The 27,943-nt window shown below is 32.3% G+C and overlaps 1 protein-coding gene across 3 annotated transcripts in view; it reads right to left on the bottom strand.

The window, feature by feature from the left end:
- Positions 1–27,943, bottom strand: part of LOC125869149 (agamous-like MADS-box protein AGL9 homolog) — a 594,250-nt gene that overhangs the window by 155,850 nt on the left and 410,457 nt on the right. The window contains exon 1 of one of the 3 annotated variants that reach the window (XM_049549711.1): positions 14,648–14,652. The exons of the other annotated variants lie outside the window; for them this stretch is intronic. The gene's annotated coding sequence lies outside the window, so the exon portion shown is untranslated. Of the gene's footprint in view, positions 1–14,647; positions 14,653–27,943 lie in introns of those variants that run through there. 3 annotated transcript variants of the gene reach the window in all.

Below are 27,943 nucleotides of genomic sequence, written 5' to 3'. Positions count from 1 at the left end.
ACTCAAGGATGCGGTGACGCACCTTGTCCAAAAATATAATAACTTTCATTAATTTAAAATAAGATCACTTATAGATAAAATTAGGTGATGCACTCGAGAGAAGAAAACAATTATGTTCATAAGCTATTTATATGTCAAAAGTCGAGAATGCAGTTATGCATCCGATTTGAGACCAAATAAAAGTTCAACAATAAAAATGCAAACAAGTCATGACCTGAAAATAATATATCCACAAATGATTTAAAGTAGGTAGAAGTCAATAAAAGCGACCGTGCTAGAACCACGGGACTCGAGGGATGCCTAATACCTTCCCCTTGGTCAACAGAATTCCTTACCCGAATTTCTAGTTTGCAGACTATATAAAGAGTCATTTCCTTTTGATTAGGGATTAAACAAAAGGTGACTTGGAACACCACAACTCAATTCCAAGTGGCGACTCTGAAACAAAATAAAATAGTCTCTTAATCAATAGCGTCACTTTAATTGGAAAAACCCTTCCCGCCGCCGTGCGCGAAAAGGGGTGTGACAATTGTCCTTTAAGCTTCAATCATGAAAGAGGGTTTCACTCTATTTGATTTGTTTCTCAACTAAAGGTGCATGTCAAATTAAATAGTCAATAGTGCCTCAAACATGACATCTTAACCATTTCTGAATTCTTCTTTAACATAATTTCTTTTGTATAAGTTATATCTGAACCAAGTCATATTTGAAAGATTACCAATTCACAAATCTGAATCATTTTATCAAATTGAGCCCATCTCACAACTGATAAAAAAAATTAGCACAGTTGATCAATCAGTAGTATAGAAAAGAAATAAAAAAAAGTAGTACCCAAAAGAAATAACAAATAACTCATTACTATAATGTAGATCTATTCAAATCAATGGTCTTTTCTTCTGAACCCTAATTTTGAACCAAGGAAATAGAAATAATTTGAGAAACATAATAAAATAAAGTGTGAAATAATCAGCTTTAACTTGTAGAGCATTTGTCAAAAGATAAAAAGAAGTGTTCAATTAAGTTGGGTATATTATGAAGCACCGAAAATAATTTCGTCGCGAAGAAGAGACCACCCATGAAGAAGGTTAAAGAACTCATTAGTGGCATCTCTGTTGTGAATTCTTTTTCCTTCTTTCAAAGACTCTGACACTGTTAACAGCCACGACATATGCACATTCCGTTGTTTTTGTTGGAAACAAAACCGGTATCCCTGTTACACTCCCTCGCCGGACACCTCCAACATGTTTGTTAACCTTTTCCTCCTCTTACGTGAAATACATCCAAAAAATTTCCTATCAATCAGTAAAACAATAGATATTTATAGGTATAATTAGAGAATGAGAAATTTACCGATTTAAACTAAGCAACAACTTCAAAATTCCAACTTGAATTTGGGTAAGTCAAAGAGAGCTAAGAAAGAGAACTATAGAAGGACATAAACAGAGTAACAAAAATTTTATTCTGTAAGAGGGAAAAATTTTAATATGGTTGAGGCCCAACCAACAATAGTTGTGTGAGGCTCCATTTAATTTTAAAAAAATTACAGAAATCCCACATTTTAGTTTACTTATCCCATCTTTTAGTTTACTTATTACCATTATCCCCTATAAGTTTTACAAATCTCCAAAATCCCTCATTTTCGCGCATCAGATTAGTGTATCTCGCGCATCAGATTAATGTATCAGCGCTTATATTATTGTATCTCACGCATCAGAGTAGTGTATCATGTATAAATTGTACATCAGATTAGTGTCTCATGTATAAAATGTAATGTATCTTACTTAACGATTAATGTATCTCGTGCATCAGATTAATGTATCATTGTTTATATTATTGTATCCGTTTGAGGGATTTCTATAATTATAAACTTTTAAAGGATAAATTGTAATTTTGCCTTAAAAATATGTGATTTATGTAATTTGCCCTTTAATTTTTGATACTTGGATTTATGGGCCCCATTTTAGCACCACACATTCTCTGACCTTATTTTTTCCCAAATTCCCCCCTTTTCCCTCCAAAATATTTTAGCTCCTTGTTCAATATTCCTCTCTTTTTCAGAGTTATTTTTTTTATTCATTGTGCTCTTTATTAATTAGTAACTTGATTACCTCTCTCTTTTTCCATTAATCATTTTTGTCTCTCAACTAAATCAATTTAAAAAATTGCCACCTCTCAACCAATTCAACTAAAATATAATTATTCCTCGTAGGCTTAGAAAAAACAATCTTTTAAAATTTTTATTTTACATCTCAAAAAATTGAAGCAAATTCCTAGGATACCTTTAAAAGATAATTTTTGAATGAGAAATTCACACGCACTTTATATTTGTATTAAGAAGTATTCACTGAATATCGAAAATCGAACTAAATAAAAATATAGTCAAATTGAATATTTCTTTTACTTCAATTTATTTTATTTTTATTTTAAAAAAAATTGACATAATCAGTTTTGGTTTCAAAGTAAAAATAAATCAAAAAATCACCAAACTGATTATAAAAATATCTCCCTCTTTATATATATATATATATATATATATATATATATATATATATATAGAGAGAGAGAGAGAGAGAGAGAGAGAGAGAGAGAGAGAGAGAGAGAGAGAGTGTGTGTGTATGTTGTGTAAAATTAAATTTTGACTCTTTTTATTTGTAATCTAGTTACCTTTTTATAAATTTAATTCTATTTTTTCACTTTCTAGTTTAATTTGTAATTTTATTATGATGATTTTAAAAATTGATTTTATGTTCAAAATTACTTGTTTTTAGTCCTTTAATTATTCATTATTAGTTAATTCAACTGTCATCAATCAGAACTATTTTTTTAAAAAAAAATTATACCGAAAAAAAGTTCACCAATGAGTAAGTGAGAGCATACCTATAAGTATTCTAAAATCACTCGTTCTTCAATTTTTTTAGAAATATTGTACTTGGTGTTGCACTTATTATTGAAATTTAAGCTAAAAGTAAGAAAAAAAATCAACCAAAAAAATATATAAATCAAGAAAAGAAGACTATAATTATAATGAAGTTTAATTTTTTAATCATATTAACAATCACGGAAAAAAAAGGCTAAAACTTGAATTGATATTAATTTACATATTTCTATTTGACTTTTGGAAAATAAAAATTTAAGACTATAGGTAAAATACTTATTATGAGGAAAAGGGAGGAATTTGAAAAAATGAAGGTGAGAAAGTGTGTGGCGTTAAAATGAGGCCCACAAATTCAAGTATCAAAAATTAAATGGAGCCTCACACATTGTTGGTTGGGCCTCAACCATATTAAAAAATTTTCCTGTAAGAGGTATACATATTACATGTCAGACAATACTTGTATGAGATCCTCTCAGGTTTTGCCAAGTGGATTTTGGATCCCACTTATAGAAAATGTGCTAAAAGCTCCATTTCTTTCTCTTTTTCCTGTTCCGTATCTTCTTCTTCTCTTTTTTTTTTCTTTCCGTTTCTTCATAAAATTTTATTATTTTTCTTATTAAATATATTTATTCATCAAACTTCAAAACTTGGTTGCTTTGCTTGTGATTTAGTTTGGATCATTTTTTATCAAACGAAAAATAATTTAATTAATTTGATTTTTCAAATGTTAAAATCAAGTCAAATTAATTAAGTCAATTTTTCATCACTTTAATTTTTTTTTATTTTTCTTGCTATTTGGTTTTTGTGGACTTCTCAAAAATATACAATAAAATAAAATTTTGGTAAGGTATATATAGGATCTTCCACAAAAAATATGATAAAATTTCCAACGATTTTACTATTTTTTTACAAAAATTAAAGATTTAACGATGATATATTAGGATGTCTTGTTAATATTTGATTTAAATATAAATAATCAATTAAATCACGAGTTATTCTGAAAATGAAAGAGCACTCTGGCATTATCAAAATAAAAATATAAATTAAACTATAAAGTAAATGCAAAGAATTTGATTATATTATAAAGAGAAACACAGGAATACTAACAAAGAGAACCAAAAAAATATTTCTAATAATTTTTTTAATTTTAAAGAAGGATGAAAAAACGAACACAAAAATTAATTTATTATTCTAAAATTAAAACACAAAATTTTATGATTTTTTATTTTTAATTTCAGTATCTTCAATTTCTTTAAAACTTTTTTTTTTCTCATCACATTCACTTTAAGTTTTCCTTAAATAAATGATATAAAGATAAAATAACAAAATATTGTGGCCAAATCTTTAAAAAACGTAGAGACTACAAATGAGGAAAAAACGAATTGTAGAAGAGAAAGTTTAAAATGAATGAGAAAAGTAAGAAGATGAAAGAAAATGAAATGGGTAAAGTATGGGTCCCACACACTGTACAATGTCTTTCTAATGTAGAGGGGAAAGTACCAATTTACCCCTAAATCAATTCACAAATTTTAGACCAACTTTAAGTACAATTTAAATTGCTTTGCGTACAAACACATATTGCAGTGTTCGTCCTCCCAACTGTCCCTTATTAATAAGGATAATAATATATATATACATCATACTTTTGGAAATAGCTAATTAAAGCTTATTAATTCCAATATTTGACCTCATATCCCTTGATCGAAAAAAAACATCAAAAGGGGAGGAAAACAGACAAAGAGAGTAATAATATTCGAGCAAATTGATAGGTTTGTACAAACATAGAAAGGTCATGTATTTTAAACGTTATTTCTCAGCATGCAACATTTCTTCTAGTCTGAGCCGCTCTTTAACTTGAGAAATATAATTTGTAGCCTTATCATCAACGTTCTTATCGCCGCTACCACCACCACCACCATAAACTTTGGTTTCAGCAGGGGTCACAAATAAATTAGCTGCTGGCTTTGTGAAAATCACCTTTGGTTTTGTCTCAACTTTATTATTTTGAGCACTTTTACCAAAAGACAAAGTGAATTTTGTTGTCATGAATCCCCCTTGCTTGCTACTTCTTTCAACCTGCATGATTGATACTAGTTTTTCTAGATCAAGAAATTGAATGAAATTATTGGTTTTGGTTATGATGATGATGAAGCTAGAAAGACACACTTATATAGGACAAATGAAAAGGCAATTGAACGATAACATGATAATACATAATCATGTCATTTAACTTGGTTTCCGATGGCATTTATGTCCTTCAATTTTAAGTGTGCGCAAATAGACACTTAAAATTGTATAAAACTGAATAAATAGATACATTCATCCAACATGACAATTGTGTGTCTTATGTGGCGTCCTACGTGTATTATGTCACATAGAATATGTGTATCTATTGTTCACTTTTATACAAATTTAAATATCTACTTATGCACGTCCAAATTAAAGTTGGAGGTCATAGATGCTGGCTGAGAGAATATTTTTATATTACGTCAATTATTTTAAAAAGAGCATCGTCCTAAGTGGTGGGTGTTCTTTGATTTTAGATAGAAGTGAATCTACATGGGTGGTGATGTGGTCCCCTAGTATACAATTTACACTGATAATGATCGCTTTTATATTGATTCCCCTTAAAAGTTGGAATATTTTTATTTTATTTTATTTATTAAATTAAGAGATCTTCGAATGTTGCATTTTTCTAGATTAGAGGATTAGATTACAATCAGTACAGTAATCGATTCCTAATTAGAATAGTAACAAGGGTTAGATTTGCTATTTTATATAAAGTGAATTCAATAATATACTCACATCGGCATTATCTAAAATGTCATTAATCATAATCTCTTCGGAGTAATTTGCAATTTGCACTTCTAACGTATGCTCTTTTTTGTAATTTATATTTTATTCTATCATTTTAAATGATTTTCACCCTAATTTTCTTAGTTTTGTGCAAAATTATATAAAAAAATATATCTTAATTTTCAATTATTTATAAGGATATGATAGAAATATTAACAAGTTAATATATTTGTTAGGATCTAAAATATAATAATAATATAATTAAATTACATTCTACCAACAATCTAATAATTGATGGTTCTAGTCTTTATTTCTTAATACATGTACAAAGCTAGAAAAACAAAATCAAAACAAACATTTGCATCGACTTACAAGCAAAAAATTCAACCCAACAAAAAAGATAGGATGAAGATGAACCCACAAAATTTTGAATTTGTGGAAACGTAGTTTTTTTTTTTTGAGATAAGCGTCTGAAAAATACTTCAACTTTGATCGAATTTGCTGTTGCGATACTAAACTTTCATTAGGACCTATTACCTCCCTTGTACCACACTACCCTAAGACTGAGTAGGTCTAGCCCTGGAGTTCTGGTTCCTGAAATTACCTCTGTTCTTTGGTGCAGGTGCAATAGCTGATGATGGTGCATGCTCAGTTGTCCCTTGTTGATAAGATGACTGTATCACATTTTTGACCTTCTGCTGTCCGGACTCATTACATGTTGTCTTAGCCCTCTTACTGCGGAACTCTTCCCTGTCTTTCAACTTATCATTTTCTACCTGCTGCACATGGATCATAAGCTTGGCTATGTCCATGTCCCCTATCAACATAGCCATCTTCCCTTTCTTACTTGACAAGCGGGACAGCCAGACACAAACAGGCTTATCTTGCTTCTCATATCAGCCACTATCTCCAGATCATAAAGGGATAGTTGAGTCAACATGAGGTTGTACTCATGCACACTCATGGACTCCTGTTTCATAAGTAGAAATTCTCTCACCTTTGCTTCCCTTAGCTCACGGGGAAAGAAGCGCCCTAGGAAGGCACTTTCAAAAATAGTCCAGCTCACAACTAGTGCCCCTTCAACCCTGCTCTTTTTCCATTGGTCGTACCAAATCCTAGCACCACCCTTGAGTTGGTATGAAGCTAACTCTATATGCTCAACATCAACAATACGCATAACTTCAAACACTTTCTACAGTTCCTCCACGAATTTCTCTGAATCCTCAATGACATTTAACCCTGTGAACTCTGAAGGATTCATTCTCAAGAATTCACGGATCATAGATGTATCAGCCACATCCTAACAAACAACTATTTGTTGACTAGCTTGAGTCGCCACAACTTGACTCAACATTTGGATAGCATCCTGGAACTCAGTATTAGTGACCTCTCCCGGGGGGGTTGCACTTCTGGTGCATTGGGTACCCCTTGGTTTGGTGAATTAACATTCTTCTTGCAGGATGTCCTCGAATAGCTCTTCAGGGAGGCATGAACTAAAAAGATACACGCAAGCACTAATTTAGAAAGAACTTTTACTGAGTTGAACTTTATCGCACGAAAAAAGAGTAAGAAGGAAGTGAAATCTTTTCCTAAATGTCGCAGCATCCTAAGATGCAGGTCGAATGATGTCAGTACATTAAATGTACGAGCATGTAAGGGGAAAGTTGAAACATAAGCAGTAAAACTGATAACCTGGGAAGACATACTCACCTCATCTCAACTCAAATATGAAGCAACAATAAGATATGCAATATATAAAGCTTCTGAAAAAGTAAATATCAACTCAATTTATATAAAAATACAAAAGTATAATCTTTACTCTTATTTGGGAGATTCTTTAACCGACAACCATCACTATGAGCTATGTGATGATACAACGTCTCGCTGACACTGTCAGAACTAACATATATCATGCCGGGGTATAGAACTTCTCAACTAAGTGAATCCACTAAACTATGCTTAAAACAATAAGAAAACATCTAAAAAGTATAATCCTTTACCCATGTTGGCATACATGGTTTATGAGGATTTTGAGTTGTCTGAACTCACCCCATGTTGATGCTCAATACTAATCCCAATAATATATAACTCATACTCAAATGTTTAAAACATAACTCTTACTCAATTTGAGGTAATTACTCAAAAGATCCTCTTAAAATAGGTATTACTCTGAAACTCCTTTGAACTTGTAAACTCATTTAGAAATCGGAAAGTAAAAGTATTACACTTGGGAATACTTAGTTCCTTTATACTCATTTTGAAACATGAAAGACAACTCTTCTCATTTTCATACTCATTTACTCAAGTCTTAATTCCAGTTGTAGATGATTGCAAAAAACTTCTCCAAATGACTCAAAAGAGACTTCTTGAACTTTCCTCTTAACTTTACTTTGATTTGAAATGTGAATTTAAGAGCTATGATAGGATATAGAGGATCTCTCAATGATTAATGAAGAATTAGATAGTTAGTATTAATAAGAGAGAAAAAACACAATTTGAAAGAACGCATACGGGACGAAGAACGGAGAAGAAAGGGGCCTGATGACACTATCGCACTGCTGGCTTAGGGCGCCAGGCCTAAAACCACTGAAGGTTGTTTGGGGCGCATTACTGGAGCGGTGCGCTAGCCAGGCCCCAAACTACTAAACAATAGTTTGGGATATGCTGGCTCGATGCCTTACCCCTCTACCCAGATTTTAACGAATTTTCTTGCTCAATTTCAAGGCCTAACTCATCTAGAATCGAATGATTTCCTCAAAAATCTTTTTTTATTCATAAACTCAACACAAATTCAATGAAATCCCACCCAAAATCCATCAAGAACAACACTCGTTTGCAAGACCCTCACCTCAAGGGCTCAAAAACCTCAATTGTTAAAAAATGGGGTTAAAACTCAAGAACTTCTCAAGAATCTCAATCTAAACAATCTCATCGACAAATTCATGAATGAAATTACATGATTTTTGTGAGGGCGAACAAACCCAACACAATGAGAGCTTACATACCTCGTAAGAACACTTGTTCTTGACGAAATCCTCCTTTCTTGAAATAACGCTTGAAACCCTTCTCTTTTCTCCTTTTGAAACTTGTCTAAAATCTCTAAACGTTTTGGAATATTGAAAAGTTGTCTAATTCATATTAGACCCTTAACTTGGGTGTGAAAAACGTTTTAGGCTTAGTAGGGTAAGGAAAAGACCAAAATACCCCTTTCCTAAAACAAATGAAAAGCCTTAATTAGCTAGAGAGGCTTCACTTAAACATTAATAACTTTTTACTCGGAGCTCGAAATTTAGCAAACCTGGGAGCGTTTGAAAGAGGACTCAAAGACCTTCGATTTGATACCTCATTGGCCATCTAAATTTTTATATGCTAAAAGATATGGTCATTTGAAGTTGACCCAAAACTAAAAACTTATCGGAGTCTGAGGTGTTACAATATCTCCCCCTTGGGAACCTTCGTCCTCGAATGAGATCGCACTAAACAGAACAGGGGTGGAAAACATCTAACAACCCCAACCCAAGAACGCAACATGTAATTAACATACTCAACATATCAACTTAAAAGTACTTTACAAAGAGTTAGTACCTTTATTTGGAATTTCTCCGAAAGGAAAGAGATGTGGGTATCTCTTCTTCATATCCTCCTCAGCCTCCCAAGTCGCTTCCTCTACAAATTGATTCCTCCATAAGACCTTGACTGATGCAACCTCTTTGGTCCTCAACTTGCGAACCTGACGATCCATGATCTGAATGGGTATTTCCTCATAGGATAGGCTATCCTTGATACCAATATTCTCTGTAGGTACGATAAGTGAAGGATCATCCAAACAATTCTTTAGCATGGACACATGGAACACCGAATGAACTATTGCTCCAACTCATAAGCTACGTTGCCAATTCTCTTGGATATCCGATAAGAACCAATGTACCGGGGACGGAGTTTTCCTTTCTTACAAAATCTCATAACACCCTTCTTGAGTAATTTTATTATTCCCTCCATTTAAATTTTAGTCTGTTTATAAAAAATGGTCTCTTTTCTTTTTTGGCAACACTTTGATTTCAGGGTTTCATGTGACATGTTTTAGGCCACAAGATTAAAGAACATTTTGACAAATTTGATATAACTTTAATTTAGGATCACAAGATTAAATAATCTTATTTATTTTCTATAACTCCATATTAAGTCAAACTAGGACATTCTTTTATCAACGGAGAAAGTATTATTTTACCCTTATAACATGTCATGGTTAGAGACTTAGAGGTATTTATCAGCCAAGGATAGGGGAAAAAAAAAGAATCTACTCCCTCATTATTTTATCTATCTTTAATTTAAGATCATCTTTTAAAAAACTTTTTTAAATTTCTTATGAAGTGAATAAATTATGTAGTGATATATATCATTTGCTAGACTAGATAATTGAGATGTCAAAAGGAGAAGAAGAAATGTCGGTAAAATGGATAACTTAATTGCCAGAGCAGACCTAGCGATGCCAATTGGAGGTTAGAGAATCCTAAAGGGATAAATGGTATGGTCCTGGCTGCAGTTTTTTTAGTTAGTAGTCAATGCCACTCTCATTTCTTCTTTTATTTTTGGAAATAGTTGGCACTTGGCAAACCACAAGCTAATTTCTTTTGAGATGATGCTTTAAAATGTTCAAAAAGTTCATGCATGGTATAGGATGCAAATTTCAGCATCTCAATTCAGAGAATAATTAAAGAACACACAAGAGAGAATCATAATGAAGAGAATATAGAATATATAGTCAACTCATATGTCACAAAAGTCTACTTCCTCCAAAACAACCGACATCTACAAAGGAGATGAAAAATCTACTATAAACATAAGAGTACACAATAACGAGAAAAGTAACCTCACAAAATTCACTCAAAATAAAAAGAGGTTCATACAAGTAATAACATATTACTTCTGTCGCACCGTTTCTCCTCTACACAATTCTTTTAAAGCCCCTAGAACTACATTGTTAATGTTGATTAAGTTAGAAGGAATGAGCCTCTATTTATAGAATCCTAAACCTTTCCTACAGAAAAAGTCTAGCCAAATATAAAAACTTAATGATTTCCGCTTAAGAAAAGAAAAACATATTTATGGAAAGAAACTCATGCAAATACCCAACAGAATATATAGTCAACGCATATGTCACAAAAGTCTACCACCCTCCCCCCTCCAAGTGAAGATGGTAACCAAAATCACAGTTCAACCAAATTTCATATGTTAATTGGTACTATAATTTTTTCATTACCTGTTTAATTTCAAAATAATTATTAGTAAAAATAATATTAAAAAGAATAACATGCGATACAGGAGTCACAAATGTGATATTCATTCTCACACAACAGATATTCAATGAGAAAAGGCCAATTTTATTTTTCTTAATTATGGAAACTAGAATAAATTACTTTCCAATTGAATTTGGTTTAAAATGTCTTTGTTGTTACTTGTTAGTAGTGTGACTCAAATTCCCCCCTTAACTATAAAAAATTGAATCTATATATATATAATAAAGCTAAATATAGACAAGGTGACGTACACCTTTTTATGAACTCTATTTCTATTTATCTTTTTCTCTTTTTTTGGGCATTTGTTAGTTTCTCTCCTCAATTTTAATGTAGTTATTATTTATATAAAATTAATATTTTGTTGTTAATATGTTATATTAGTGTGGATATCCATAACTTTAAGGTGTAATTTCACCATTACATGTAATAATATCACACCTCCACCATCTCCTCATTTATCTTTACACCCCTTAATCTTCCCCACATTCTCAAGAATGAATATCATGTTTATTACTATCTCTTTGTATGCCTCTTTATAACAATATAAATAGAGGTCTTGAGGATTGTGTTATGCACTTGAAGATTTGGGAAACACTTAAAAATATACTTGGAAGAATAAGAAAACTCTTTCTTGTCTCTCTACATTTCTTGTCTATTTTCTCACATATATTATTGCTCTTTTTAGTTTTGTTTTACTACATGTTTTCATTCTTGAAAAGTTATATCCAATTGTATTTACCTTCACAAAAATAAATGTATTGATACTTGTATGCATATCTTAAGAATCTCAAATTTGATTGGAGAAGTATTATTTTGATATATTTTGTCTTCTTTATATATTTTATTCATAATATTGATTTTTAGATTAATTTCATTCCAATATTCATTGATCTCTTTGTATAATAATCAAACATTGTGTAACCCCTCAAAAAAATTCTAAGTTAAGACTCAAACCATTCTTCATTTGTGAATACAATCGTATCGGGTGATTAAATTGTCCATATGTGTAAAGGTCAATTCTTTAGTGTGAGAATGAATTTGGATATGAATTAAGGTCACTAGAATCCCCTAGCACAAAGTTGAATTGAAAGCATCCATATTGATTAAGTTTTGATGTAAGATTCTATTTGGGTCAACTTCAAATGACCATATCTCTCATAATATAAAGAGTTATGTGACCCATAACCTATCAAATTAAAGGTATTTGAATCTTCTTTCCAACCCACCAATTTCGTGTCAATCTGAGTTTTGAGTAAAGCGTTATAAGCATTTTAGTAACCTGATATAGTGCAGTGATGAATTAGCCGACGGAAAAACATTAAAAAGGGTCATTTTTGTCTTTTTACCTCTAAGAAAACCTTAAACGAATTTCTTGACTAATTAAAGACCCCAAACCACCAGATTTTCATCTATTAATCCATAATTATCTTCTCTCTCAAACCCTAAGGCAAAACCCTAAGGAAAAATCAAAGTAGAAGACTTCATTTAAGATTCTTTCGATCTTTTTCAAGTTTCTTCTTCAAGGTAAGTCTTTCTTCAAGAATTTCAATTCTTTCCAACTCAAATTCCTCCATACAATTATGAATCATTAATGAGAATCCTAATTCTTGACCACAAAGTTTCAAGAAACTAAGTCAAGAAATCTCAAGAAAGGTTTTCTTGATTTTTCTCTTTCAAGCTAGGGTTTCAAGGCTTCTAATCAAGTTCTTCTTCAAGAACCTTGTTCTTCCAGGTATGTAAGACTATCATAGTGTTGGACTAGTTCGTCCTCACGCTCTACATCTACTTTCAAATTAGTAAAAGAGAAAATCTAGGATTTTATCCCTATATGTGGGTATTCTTGAGATGAGGTGATTTTGAGTTCTTGAGTTTCGGATTCTTTTTGAAATTCTATTCCTAATTATTGAATTGCTATATGTTATGCATTAAGATTCTTGAGTTGATTCGTTTGTGTCTATATTTCAGCATGAACCCTATGAATTGAGTATTTTTTAGATGAGTAGTATCGTTGAGTTCTGAGTTCTTGAGTTCTTAGTATTGTGTTTACATATTGCTATCAAGATTCCTGTGTTGAATCGTTCATGTCCATAATTTCACATGAACCCTATGAATTGAGTTATAAATCTTGAGAAGTTTTTTAAAGCCAACACTTGAGTTTTAAACTGAGTTTTTGAGGAAATAAAGATGAGTTTTGAGAAAGAGTTTCTAAAACATGATTAGTATGATAATCGAGTATGCTATCAATGTTTAAGCAGTATGGTATCTAGTTATGCCATCAATGTTTATGCAGTATGACTTTCCGAGTCATCAATGATCATATCACAACATGATGTGTATGAATTGAGTAAGAGTATAAGGGAACAAAGTATTCCCAAAGGTATCATTTTTTACATTGAGAAAATAGAAACTTTGATTTCTAAATGAGTTAATAAGTTCAGAGATATTTTAGAGCAGTTACCTCTTTTAAAAGGATAGTTTGAGCAATTATCTCAAACCAGAGGAAGAGTATGTTTTTAAACATTGATCATGAGTATATATATTAAGAGTAGTATTGAGCACTGATATGGGGATGATTTCAGACAACTCACATTCCTCATACACCATGTATGCCAACATGGGTACATGATCATACTTTTTAGATGAACCCTAAGTGCCTTCGGGAAGAGCTTAGTGGATCCACTTAGTTGAGGTGTTCTATACCCCAGCAAGGTATAGGACACTTCCGGCAGCGTGGGCGAGATGTTGTATCATCACGTAGCTCATAGTGATGGTTGTCGGTTAGAGAATCTCCCAAATAGAGTTAAAAGTGTATTTTTATTATATCACTTAATATGTTGAGTTCCGAGATGAGTAAGTATTTTTGTAAAGTTTAATGATCTCACTTCTTTATTTTTTTACATTAAGTTGAGTATATATCTATATCTATTGCGTCCCTTTCATCCAGTTATTTGTTATTCAGCTATATTACATACTCGTACATTCAATGTACTGATGTCATTCGACCTGCATCTTTTTATGATGGAGATACAATTTCTTAGGATCCTTAGCAAGAGTCTGTTGAGATCACTTCATCCGCTCGTCAACTTTTGAGTGAGACTTCTTTTGTTTCCGAAGAACTCCAGTTTTATGTGTTGTTAGTAGGAGTTCTCTTGAAGAGTCGTGGGTCTTGTCCCGACTCTCATCTTTGTACAATAGAGGATTTATAGATAAACACTTTTGGAGAGTCTTTCAGTTTCAGATGTTTTATTGAAAAACTTATATTTTATTCTCAGTATATTCAGTTCAATTTTGAGATTCAGTAAACTGTTTTTAAGCGTTTCTTTCAATTTGATGCTTATGTATGCTTGAGTTACTCTTCTGCTTGTAATCAATCAGGATGAGAGTTCGCTTGAGGGACAACAATGGTTCTTGAGGGTTAGCCACGTCCAGGTGTAGGCTCGAATCGTGACACATTGATGTTTGATGTATATCATATTCGTTTTAAGGAATAAAATTCTTCAAATAAATAAAAAAAATTGTGTAGTGACACAAAGAGAAGTTAAGTTGTTATACATTTTTAGCTTTAGTATAGTATAAACTAAGAATATCATGTAGTGACACAAAGGGAAATTAAGTTATTATGCATTTCTAGCTTTAGTATAGTATATAATTATAGAAGTAATTTAAATTTTGTTATATATTTTTCTCTCATCATACAATATTAGATCTTTGTTTAAAACATTTCTGTTGTGGTGTTCTATTTTTTCCTGCGAATACAATTCACTCACATATAATCGGAATGACAGTCTTACAAATTAACACATTACCATTTCAATCAAATTTAATATTTTAATGAATGAGAATTATCAATTAAATTCTTAAAAAATAGATGATATGATCACAAAAAATATCCAAAACAAACATACTTGAAATATCTACCTATAAATTTTTTTATCATTTACCTACAAATAATTTCTTTAACTTAATATAGTACATTTTCACTTAAAGACTAAAAACGCTTAAGAAAATTAATTATCATAAATTTTAAAAAAATATATACACAAGAAAAAGAAAAAAAAATCACCACAAATATATGACACTCACATTTCAACTAACTAAATATCTACAAGAGTCATAGTTCGATATAAAATTCAATTGAGAGAAAAAAAGAAGAAAAAGTAGAATTTCATGCATATGAGCTTTCTTAGTTCATGATATTTAAGTATTGACTATGGGATCGTTAGAGTAGTTATATTTTGTAAGACTTAAATGTTTTTTTCATTTCTCCATGCTCATTAAGATATGCAACGTTTCTATTACGTTAGCCTTTTCTATAAATTCTCAAATAGATTGAACATATTATTTTTGATTTAGTATTACTTTGTACATTTATGAGTCTTGAAAGCTTCAAAAACTGCATGGCTTAATTTTTTTAAAAATTGAATACCATTATATTTATACCTACTCACAAAATAAATATCAACACGTCACAAAATATTTTTATTTAGTGGAAAAATAGATGGAAGATATTTTTTGGGTTTATATTCTTCTTCTTTTTTGGATGGTACAATGAGACGTGTTTTTAAAGAAATTTTTTATATCACATTTTCATTCAATTATTTCCGAGTAGCAAACACTAATTAAATAAACACGTAATTTGGTGAAGAAATATATAGTCAAAGGTCTCCTAACAAGCTATTTTTATACATATTTTTTCATATTTACTTAAAACAAAATATAGAAGATGTTTTTATGTAACTTTAGGTTTAGAATTTGAAAACTTAAGTTTTGAAAAAGACTTTTATTTATATTATGATTTATTCTATCTAGATTATAGTTTGAAAGGAATATTGAAAATAAAATTGGTTCTAATAAAAAATATACTTTTTGATGATATTAATATTCAAGTATTAGAGAGAAAAAAAAAGATCATGAATTTGGTGGCCATTTGGCCATTTATAATTAGAAATTAACTATTTTGCACTTAACTAGAAAATTTTAAAATCGGAGTTGTGTTTTGTTAATTTTTTTTACAAATGAGACAAAATAATATTTTATTTGAAATTCTAACCATGTAGGTAGTTGAGAAGTTTTTACGGATGATATAGTTCTTTTTCCCCGCGTGAAACGTGGATAAATTCACTAGTAAATTTATATTCTTCCTTTAGAATTTGATCTCCATTAACTCTTGTAGTTAGTGGACTGACTCATATTTACCCCTCAAACCTAGCATAATTAACCTTTTTTTCCAGTTACTCCTGTCCCTTGAGGGGCAAACGTCTATTTGACTTCTATTTTTTAAAATGATAAGAACAAAAGAAAAAAAAATAATTGTTATCAACAATTTTGTCAAATGCTGAAAATTAACGACAACAAAAATAAATAAAGAAAATATTCTTATTGATGAATCTCATTGAATACAATCTTGTTATTCACTTAATTCTTCTATCCTACGCCTCTTTGTGATTTGAGGAAGTTCAATGGTGTATTTCTCAAATTACAGGATGGCTTGAACCTCTTAGAAATATATTTGATCTGAAAGTATGTTAGATAACACTTGATTGTTTTGGGTTGATCTTCAAACAAAACTCCGTTAATCAATTTTGTGAAGAATTCCGTAATTGATGCTGATACTTCTTCCAATATTGCTTACTGAATTCCCCTCAGAAAGTCATATAACTCCAATTTATATTTGTAGGAAATATAAAGTCCAAGTGAAAATGAACAGTCTTACATGAGTCTGATTGATTATTGTATGGTATCAAGCTAGCTTATCACAAATGATATGTGATAAAGTTGCTTGTGACTTGACTCTTGAATTTGCTTTAGATTGCCACATCATTTGAACACATGGCATCATTGTAAGACAACCTGATTAGAGTCGGTTAAGGAGTCCTAAAGTTCTAGCCTAGTTACGTTTGCTAGGAGTTTGAATAATCCAATTCTACTTAGTAAGGTGAATATAGATAGGGCCCATGATTCTAGTTTGTTGTGTATATATTTGCTTATTGAATTGTACCGTGCAATACAAAGAATAGCTTAACAGTCATACATTGCATTCTCTTTATCTTCTTCATGGTATCAGAAGCCAAGGTTTAATTAAAAACAAACGATCTTGAAGCCTCTTTTTTTCCCTTCAAAACAGTACGTTATGGCAGCATCCTCTAGCACCACTTTAGCCCTCTCACCCTCTTCATTGCACCAACTCATTGCAATATGCCCAATTAAACTAAAACCTTTAAACTATCTTCTTTGGAGGACAAAACTCCTTCAACTAATGCAAGCCCTGAAAATTGACAAAACCATTAAGGACGACCCTCTGCCCGAGACTATAGAAAACGAGAAGGAAGAAAATACTCCAAACTCAATATTCGCCGAATGGAAAGGACGTGACATTCTTGTTAGGAGTTGGATGTATTTAACAATGATAGAAGAGTCAATGTTCCTCATTATAGGATGCTCAACCGCAAAACAAATATGTGATTGTCTTAAGGATACTTACCTTCAAGCAAGCAAAGATAATTTCAGATGAAACATTAACTTCAAACTGTGATGCTAGTAGGGTCCAAATCTGTTGATAAATATATCAAGGAGTTTAAGGGAATTTGTGATAGCCTCATGTCTATCCACAAGCCATTGGATGAAGATAGCAAAGTAATTAATTTTGCTAGAGGTCTTGGAAGAAAATACAAGACCCTTTGCACTGTCATGTTGGGTAAACCACCATACCCCACTTTTGGCCAATTTGTGACCGCCGTTAGAGGGTTTGACATGATGGAAGAAGGAGAGGAACAAACGACACAACCTAATCTTGATCCAATAGTGTCCTTCACTGCACAAAAGACTCATGGCAGAGGTCGCAGAAACTCTTTTAAAGATAGAGGAAATCAAAGAGGCATCGGGAACAAAGAAGGATTTAATCAAAGGCAAATTCATACTAACCACGAGGGACTAATCAACAGAATGAGAATTCCAAAAATAATTATTGCCAGATTTGTGGAAGGAACAACTATTCAACGCTCTCTTGCTTTTATAGGTGGAATTATTCTTATCAAGCACCAGAGGAAGTACCACATGCTCTCGCAACTATGTCACTTGATAATCACCCAGATAATCATCTATACATGGATTCAGGTGCTAGAAACCACATGGTACACTCCTCAGGTTTTCTTATGAACCCTTCTCTATTTAAGCAAACTGATTTGGTTATGGTAGGCAATGGTGATAAATTACTTATTACACACATTGGAGATAAAAATATTGGAGAAAAACTTTATTTAAAGGATGTTTTTGTTGTGCCTCGATTAAAAAAGAATCTTATCTCTGTTAGTAAATTTGTTGAAGATAATGCTTGATCTCTTAAGTTTATTGACAAGGGTTTTGTTGTTAAGGAAAAGAGAACGGGCATAGTTCTGGAAAAGGGTAATAGAAGACATGACTTGTACGCTCTAGAAGAAAGTTTACATGAAGCTTTGATAACTACGAAAATAGAGAAGAACTTGGACACAATTTTGCCTCAAACACTAGGACATCCACACTCGAGAATTCTTAATTTTTTTCATAGAAATAAGATGATTGATGTTTGGACTTGGAATAAAAACTTTTTAGTTTGTAGTAATTGTCAAATGAAAAAAAATTGTAAGCTACCTTTTTCAAGTTTCTAACAAAAGAGAGAAAATACATAGTGATTTATGGGGACCAACCCCTGTTGCTTCTTGTCAAGAGTAAAATTCTTTGTTATTTTTGTCGATGATTGCACACGATTTACTTGGATCTATCCCCTAAAGAAGAAATTTGATTTTCTATCCATTTTCATGACCTTTCACAAGTTTATAGAAACTCAGTTTTCCAAGAAACTTAAAGTATTTCAATATGACGGAGGAAGAGAATTCAACAGTTTGAATTTTATAACTTATTTGGCTCAATTTGGTATCACGAGACGAATTTCATGTCCGCATACTCCTGAACAAAATGGAGTAGTGGAAAAAAACATAGACACATTGTTGAGATTGGTTTGACTCTACTTTTCAATGTGAATCCACCTTGTTTTTTCGGTTGAAGCTTTTTATGACTGCGATGTTCCTACTCAATAGAATGCATGTTCTATATTGAGTATGCAATCTCCATTCTTGAAGTTACATGGAAAGAAACCTGACTATTATACCTTGAAGGTTTTCAGATATAGATGATTTCCATATCTTAAAGGGCATAATACAAATAAACTTCAACCCAAAACTTTTCCATGTGTGTTCATTAATAATAGCCTACTTCACAAAGGTTATAGGTGCTATCACCCACAAACACGAAAAGTTTTTATCTCAAGACATGTACTTTTTGAGGAATTTCTCTTACCCTATGTGTCTACTAGAACTGATTTGTCTGTAGATTCAGATAGTTCATATTTTACTACGTTCGATGAATTCTTGGAGCATTAAAATGACCACTCTTCAGTCGTTACTCCTCTTAATAACTCAACGGAATGCTCCGTCCCTCCAGCAAGTGATTGTTTTCATGAATTATCCCTTATGTAGCCAATCTCTTTTAGCTTGCAGCAGTTAGGGTCATCAAATACAACTCCAAATTCTCCTATATCTGTGTCTAACTCTATGGTATCAACACCTCATGAAGCAGCTACACATGATAACCAATTGTATCATAATCCCAACACATTGTCATCTTCAACACATAATTAACATCTAACTCTTCATCACTTAACCAACCAATTGGTGTTCAAGACCAACCACACACCCAACAAATCACTAAAAACATCCACCACATGCTCACACGAACAAAAACTCATGCCATGACCAACCCCGTGTTTCATACCCTCTTTACAGCTTCCATCCAACCTGACATTGTCAATTCTATGCATGATGAATTGAATGTTTTGAAATTAAATGAAACTTGGACTTTGGTTTTGCGGCAACCCGATATGAATGTTGTTGGTTCTCGATGGGTTTCAAGACAAAACTCAAGTCCAATGGTTTTGTGGAACGGTTCAAGGCTTGCTTGATTGCGAAAGGATACAATCAAATAGAAGGAATCAACTTTTAGACAACCCAATATGAATGTTGTTGGTTATTGATGGGTTTCAAGACAAAACTCAAGCCCAATGGTTCTACCACAGTTCAAGGCTCGCTTGATTGCGAAAGGATACAATCAAATAGAAGGAATCAACTTCGAGACACCTTCAGTCCTGTGGTAAAAGTTACAACAATTCGACTTGTTTTGACAATTGTAATTGCGTTACATGAGGAGATTAAACAACTTGATTTCAAGAACACATTCTTACATGGAGACATTAAGGAAACCGTCTACATGGAGAAACCATCAGGTTTCAACAATCAAAATCTCTCGCACCATGTGTGTTTGCTCATAAAGGCAATCTATGGCTTAAAACAAGCACCTAGAGCATGGTTGCACAAGTTTAGCTCTTACTTGCTCCATTAAATGAGGACTCTAGAAAGTCCTGTAAAGGAGGTACATACAATTGGGTTAAAGTTTATGCATCATTACCTTCTGAAACTAATTCATAAGAAGATGTTGGTATTTTAGGCAACTTTGTAAATATTTCCAACCACAAATTTCAAAAAAAAAAAATCTTTCTTGCTTAAACTTTGTACGAAAGTTAAACAGTGTCATATAAATTGAGATGAAAAGAATAATAAGCAAACCTTCAAGGTAAAAGAAAATGTATTTGGTAGATTAATTTAAGGGTGGCATTGGGTCGGGCAATCGGGACGGTTCACTAATTACAAAGTGTGGTCTCTCTGTGTCTGGGTTGGATATAGGGCTGGGGTTACCGGGTCCTACCGATCCAGGTTTTATTGGGTTTGATGTAGCTTGTGTAATTTCGGGCCATAATGATTTGGGTTTCAACTAATTTTTTTTTTATAAATTTTAAAAAAGTATTTTTAAGTACTTCATGAATGTTAAATATAATTTTAAATTTTAGACTAAACAATTGGGTCGGGTTGGTTAATTTGGTACTATCAAATCATAAATAGTACTAGTTCAACCAATTCTGATTATCGGGTTGAGGTTTGTGCTCAGTTGGTTCTAGATCTTCAAGGTAAACCGACCCATAAGTCTTGGTTTGGTTCAGTCCAAGATACCATCAGATCCGATTTGATCCTGGATCAATTCGGTCCAATTAACACTCTCAGAATAATTTAGGTCCGTGCATAAAAAGCTTGTAGGTGATGAATCAACATGAAAGTCACATATTCTATTTTTGTACCTTATTTTTTTATGGGTGGGGATCCAAAAAGAAAATAATTTTAAAAAATTACATTGTATATATAGAGTTAAAATTTTATTTTATGTGTATATTAAATGTTGAATCTCATTGACACTGAAAGAAGATCAAATATGTAATAACAATAGTCGCTTTGTGGCACCTTTCATCAAAGAAATGACTCTTTTCATTGCGTTCAACTTGTTGTCTACGTATCTAAGTTCGAGTGAAACTACAATGTGATTTTGAAAGCTACTTCATTCAATTTCTTCAGCTCATTTCATTCAACTCCTTTGATATTGATTTTAAAGCTAGGATAGCGAGATTGTGAAGGGTTTTCAAATTCTCTCTAAATTCATTTTGAAATGATTCGAAACTTAATATAAACCAAATGTGTAAATTCATTAACTCACGAGCTCTATAAGTAATGGTCTAAATGCTACAAAAACCAAGCGAATGAAAATGACATTCGACTTTCTAGGGGAGGAGCAATAAAAATGACATTCTTTTTTTAATCACAAATAACATCCGCAGATTCACAATTGCAGGAGAAGACATGGTTCTACTACACCCACTCTTCTCTTCCAATTTTTAGTTTTTTTTTTTAAAATTTCGTTCTTATAGGTATCTCTCATTGAGTTATTAAACTTTATTAAATAAAGAAGAAGGCCCGTGGGACGACAATTTTGGATTATTTTGTAAAAAAAAAAAATAAGAAAATGAGTAAACAGATAACGTATACTTTATGTAACACCTCGGACTTTGAAAAGGACTAAAGAGGGGTAACATACAAGTTATAAATCCAAAATGGACCATAGACCTTTCATGGAACCCTAAACAATTTATTTAGGAGTCCACGGCTCGTTTAGGGCATGGTGGACGTTTGTCCAAGGCTGCCAGGTGGGGGGTCACTTGGAAGGGACCCTAGACGGCCCGTGATGACTTGTACGATCCGTTTAGGGGTTCGTACAAGTCACTCATGAGTATTTAAATCTTGGGTCAACTTCAAATGACCATATCTCTTAGCACCTAATGAATTAGGTGGCCCATGACCTATCAAATTAAAGGTCTTTGAGTCCTGTTTTCAAAGCCACCAAGTTTGTCTCATTTAGAGTTTGAAGTAAAAATTTATGCCCATTTTAGTTAAGCATTTTCAGGCAGGTGAAGTTTCACGATCGGCTATTCGGCCCGTGAAGTGTCTCACGGACAATGAAGCCTTAAACGGTCCGTGAAACCTCCCTTTTCAGGCACATCGACAATTTTTAAAGTTGGGGTTGTCATGTTTTGGTCTTTTTCCTATGTGTTTGGTACTTAAACTATGTCATTTTAACCCCTATTATATCCCTAAACCACGCCATTTAACACCTAAATAAGGGCTAAGAAAATGTTAATAAATTCTTTTACCTTCATTAACACTTCAAGCCATTAGAGCAAGGTTCCAAGAGGAGAAAATCTAGGGTTTTCTAGCGTTCTTCGAGTTTTGTCGATTTCACCAATAACTTAGTTCTTCCAGGTATGTAAGGTTGTTTATAGTGTTGGACTAGTTCGTCTTCACGCCCTACATCTCAATTCAGTCAGAAATCATCACATCTAAAGGATCTATTCATAGTTTTTGATATTTTAATTCAATTTTTTAACAATTGAGGTTTTGATTCCTATTTTTGCATGTGAATCTTATAATGTTGTTCATGCTTAGTATCACATAAACCCTATTGATTTAGTAAAGTTATGTTTTCAAAGGAAATTGTAAGAAAGTTTCTCATATATTGATTTTGGGCCTGAAAGATAAGTTCAAGAGCATATGTTTTAAAAGTGTAAGTTTTGAACATAATCCTTGGAAAGAGAATCAAATGTTTTCATATGTATTATTTGACATTTGAGAAAGATCATATTTAATGTATTGAAAAATGCTTCAGAAAAGCAAAATGACAAGCAAAGTAGTAGTCCCTTTCTTTGTAAAATGTGGATTGAGTATAATTAAAATGGATTGTTTTGGGAGTAGTAATGAGCACCGAATTGGATAAGAGTCTATTATAACACAAAAGTCCCATAAAATTATGTAGCTAGCATATGATAGCATAACACTGATCCTAGAAACGTATAGGAAGCTTTCTCCTCGTACAACTCGAGAAGTGTGACTCCTCACTGCCTCTAAGAAGGCATATTTGATTGATCCATAGTTACAGTATCATCCTATACCCCGACATGACCCTTGCAACGGGGGCGAAACGTTGTATCATTGCTAGGCTCATAGTAATGGTTGTCGGTTAGAAAAACTCCCCACAAGTAAAGTATTATTTTCATATTGCTTTTATTGCATATCTTATTGTAAAGTTTAAAGGGTTTTCACTTCATATTCATGTATTGATTTAGTTGAGTTGCTTTCAGTCCTTCATTTTAGTCATTGTGTCATTCAGCCATATTACATACTCGTATATTCAAATATACTGATGTCTTTCAGGATCATCAACAGACGTTTCATTGAGATCATTTTGCGCTTCAGATAGCTTTGGTGAGCCTCCTTGCTTTCCAAAGGATTTTGCATTCATTTTCCTATTATTTTTGAGTTGTCATGGGTCTTGTCCCGACATCTATCCTATTATTAGAGGTTCCGTAGATAGTTAGAGTTGAGGAGTTTCTAGGTACTTTCTTTCCTTTAAAAGACTGTTTTGCAAATTATTATTATTATTTTCAGACATTCCAATTAAGTTTATGTTGAGATAAATTTATGTTGTAAGTCTATTATTCCTTGAGTGAGTCTTCCGCTAAGTAGTCATAGAGGCCAAGGGTTCGCTTGGGGATCGAAAATGGTTCTCGAGTGCCGGCCACATCCAAGGTGTGGCTCGTGGCGTGACACTTTAATTTTCTATGCACTTTAAAGTTCAATATTTTTCACCAATTTAATGCTCTTTCTCTTTCATTATTTCTTTTGTCACCAATTTAATGCTTTTTCTGTTTTGCGGTTTGATTCGGTCCAGTTTTTTAAATTTTTTGGTATTTATGTCCACCCTTACTTATAAGTTTCTTCGATTTTTTGATTTGGTTTCGACGTTTTTTTTCAAAAGATTGATTTTTAGTTCGGTGTAAGGATCTCGGAGCAAAGCTAATTAAGGGAAATAAATTAAAGTAGAAAAGTGAGAATTTATTTTTAAAATTAGAGAACATTGTCAAAAATGGATTTATGTCACATCAGTTAGTGTATCTCAAAATGGGTATATATGTAAAAAAATGTGATATATGTAAAAAAATAAAATAAACAAGCCTCCTGAAATACTTTTGATTGATTTGTGTCCATTATGAAAATCAATAAAGAAGTTTTTGCAAATATAATAATAAATTACTTATTTAATTTTAGCGGAAATGATTGATTTTTCAAAATAATAGACTTCTTGATTAAGTTTTTTTTTCTTTTAAAGTAGTTGATTTGGGTCTAAATGTCCTCTTCAACAACATAGTTTCTTTCAATCTAAAGTAGTTGATTTGAGCATAAAATCCACATCAACAACATAGTTCCTTTTCTATTTAAAGTAGTCGATTTAGGCTTAAAAATTCTCATCAACAATTTAATTATGATTCTTCGGTTTGATGTTTTCTATAAGGGTCTCAGAGAAAAACTATATGCGGAAATAAAAAGTAAAGTCAAAAGTAATAATTTCTTTTTAAAGTTAGAGAGCACTGTCAAAAATGAGATATATATCACATTTTTTTGTGCATATCAAAATGAGATGTATGTAAAAAAAAAGGGATATATGTAAAAAAAAATGAAGGGAAACAAGCCTCTTGAAACACTTTCGATCGATTTACATCTTTTATGAAATCAATAAAGGAAGTTCTACAAATACGATAATTAATTACATAATTAATCTTACCGCTAATGGTTGATTTGCAAAATAACAGACTTTTCTATTAAATTCATTTTCTATTTAATGTAGTCGATTTTGGCCAAAAAATCCTCATCAAGAACTTAGTTGGATTCTATCTAAAGTAGTCAATTTGGGCATAAAAATCTGAACAACATATATGATAAAAAAAAATCCGAACAACATAGTTCCTTTTCTATTTAAATTAGTCGAGTTGGGCTTAGAAATCCTTATCAACAATATAATTCCTTTTCTAACTAAAATAGTCAATTTGAACCTAAAAATTCTTATTAACAACTTATAGAGGTTTGACTTTTACAAAATCTTTATTTTTGGCTTGGTATTCTCATGTCTATGTTGTGTGAACCAATTTAGAACATGTTCAGCCTAAATTCCCTTTCCCTTAATTTCCTAACGTAAATTCCTCTTTCTAACCTAAATTCTCCATACTTACCAAATATGATCTACTCATCATCCGATTTATCATATTGTGTTATGTGAGGCACTTGAGTATTCTCCATCCCTACCAAATATGATCTACTCATCATCCGATTTATCATAATGTGTTATGCGAGGCACTTGAGTATTCTCCATACCTACCAAATATGATCTACTCATCATCCGATTTACCATAGTGTGTTATGCAAGGCACTTGAGTGATCTTTGTGTGACACATCGGACACTCAATCTTACTATATGTGAGCTACATTTGGAGAAAACACCTAACATGAATGGGGTGATTGCAAAAATGTCACCACGTCATTCTCTCGATCGAGAAGGGGATAGTCACAGCAGGAAGACCACATGTTGACTACAAAGATAGTTTCAAACCAATCTAACCCTACCATAGTCTGACTTGCTACTTGAACAGGAGCATATGAAGGAAATGGTTTGAAATCATACACTATCCATTCTTTAACAATTTTGTCACACGTAGGACAGGGAATGTTGTTGGGAGAGCGTTATTTTTGTGGTTAACATTAAGTACACTCCCCTTAAGACATCGCCGATACACGCCACACCTAAAACAAGGCACACCAAAGACAAGTTCATCATTATCTTTGATAAGTTGCTTACACGACGGATAAGTTTCACTCCTCAACCAAGCAAACAAAGATATTTTTGAGGTTTTAGATAATTAAATAGTTTCTTTCTTTGTTTTTCTGCCAGACCCTTGGGACATAAGAGCAACTACTATATATAACATAGTTCCTCCACTTCTCCATCCTTAGATAGTAGTATTAGCTAACAAATGAATAAAATAAAAGGAACAACCTAGGAAAGATGTCGTACATTAATTACTGTTTACTATGAGGTCATTCAAATTATGATGAAATTGGTTATGTTGAGAATATTTATCAGTAAATGCTTAGTTTGTTGTATTATTAATAATAATATGCATGGTAAAATTTTAAAAACTAAATTGTTTGTTTATATAAGTACTCTCCATAAATGTAAAGAATGTGAAAAGTAGTGTATAAAAAGGGTCAAGAATATAAAAAGTGATGTACAAAAGGGTCAAAGATGTGAAAAATGATGTATAAAAAGGTTTTGGAGATATTTTTATCATTTTAACTATTATCTAATAAGTTATCACAAGATTATTGTTCCACCGAGAGACGGAATAATTTATCACAATACTAATTATCAATCTTGAAATAAGTTATCTCAAACTTTATAGCAAAACAAGGAATTAAGGGGTCATTCAGTGTGATGGATAAGATGAATTAGACTTGGGATAACTTTTTAGTGGCCTTTAATTCATTGTTTGGTTGCAAAGATAAGATAAGTTATCCCTAACTGGGGGTGGTATAGTAATCCCAGGATAAGTTATCCTGGGATCCGCGGCGGCGGGCTGAGCCATGACAACATCAGTCAGACTAATCTTGTCATTGTTATCACCCATAACTGTCTTTCCTTTTTGCAAACTTTGATCGGGAAAGGAATCTTTGGGGGCCTTAGATCTTGTGAAATAAGGATGACTACCCAACTTATCAACACAGATCAGTTCTAAGTACCTGACAAAGAAAAATAACTCAAAAGATAAACGTGTTAATCTATATAGATGATAAATAATACAAAATATCACACATATGACCACAAACACATAAGAGTTGCTCCACTTGAAGATAAACTAGCCCACATATTTAGAGAAATGACTAAATAGACAGAAATTTGTCTATTTTATTTTGATCTTAGTGAATCAGAAAAGTTGACTCGAGTCCAGATAAAGTCGATTGTATCTTTCATTAATATACTTCTGATTTTCGATTGATATGAAACTATAATTTCTTCGTAAGAGTTGGAAGAAGATAAAATTTCTCAAAAATGGGGATCGAGCCTTGAAAGGCTTCCTATGAATCTCACGAGAGTGAATTCAGGTCCTACGTAGTTGACCTTCCTTTTTGACTTGAGACGGAAAAAAATCGACCTTTTTTCTGATATGGGAGAGTTAGGATTTGAAAGTGGAGTTCAAATTTTGTTGGGAAACTAAAGATTCGAAGAGTATTTGGACACAGTTTTGATAGTGACTTGATATTTGTGCTTAGTGATTTCTAGAGAATTTCCCAAAAAAAAAAGGCTAGAACATCTCCAAATAAAGCAACATATTCACACAAGCAGTTATAACACATAAACGAATATTGTGCATTCTAAACAGATATGTGACCCTTTTGTGCCAAGGGTAGGCCTAACGATTTGTAAGATGTATACGTCATTTGAAACATTCCATTGCCCCAAAACCTATATTTACACAAATTTTGTGAATAGACCGAATAAGGATACATAATAGGGGAAAAAGGGATACAAAATAATCAGCCCCACGCAGGGTACAATCCTAAACTAAACTTCCATGAAAGCTTCTTCACTCTTGAGCTTCGTGTCGTCTCTGGATGTCCAC

The sequence above is a fragment of the Solanum stenotomum genome, chromosome 6, assembly GCF_019186545.1.
Source record: "Solanum stenotomum isolate F172 chromosome 6, ASM1918654v1, whole genome shotgun sequence".
Classification (NCBI taxonomy): Eukaryota; Viridiplantae; Streptophyta; class Magnoliopsida; order Solanales; family Solanaceae; genus Solanum; species Solanum stenotomum.
This window is presented reverse-complemented; position numbering and strand designations above follow the sequence as displayed.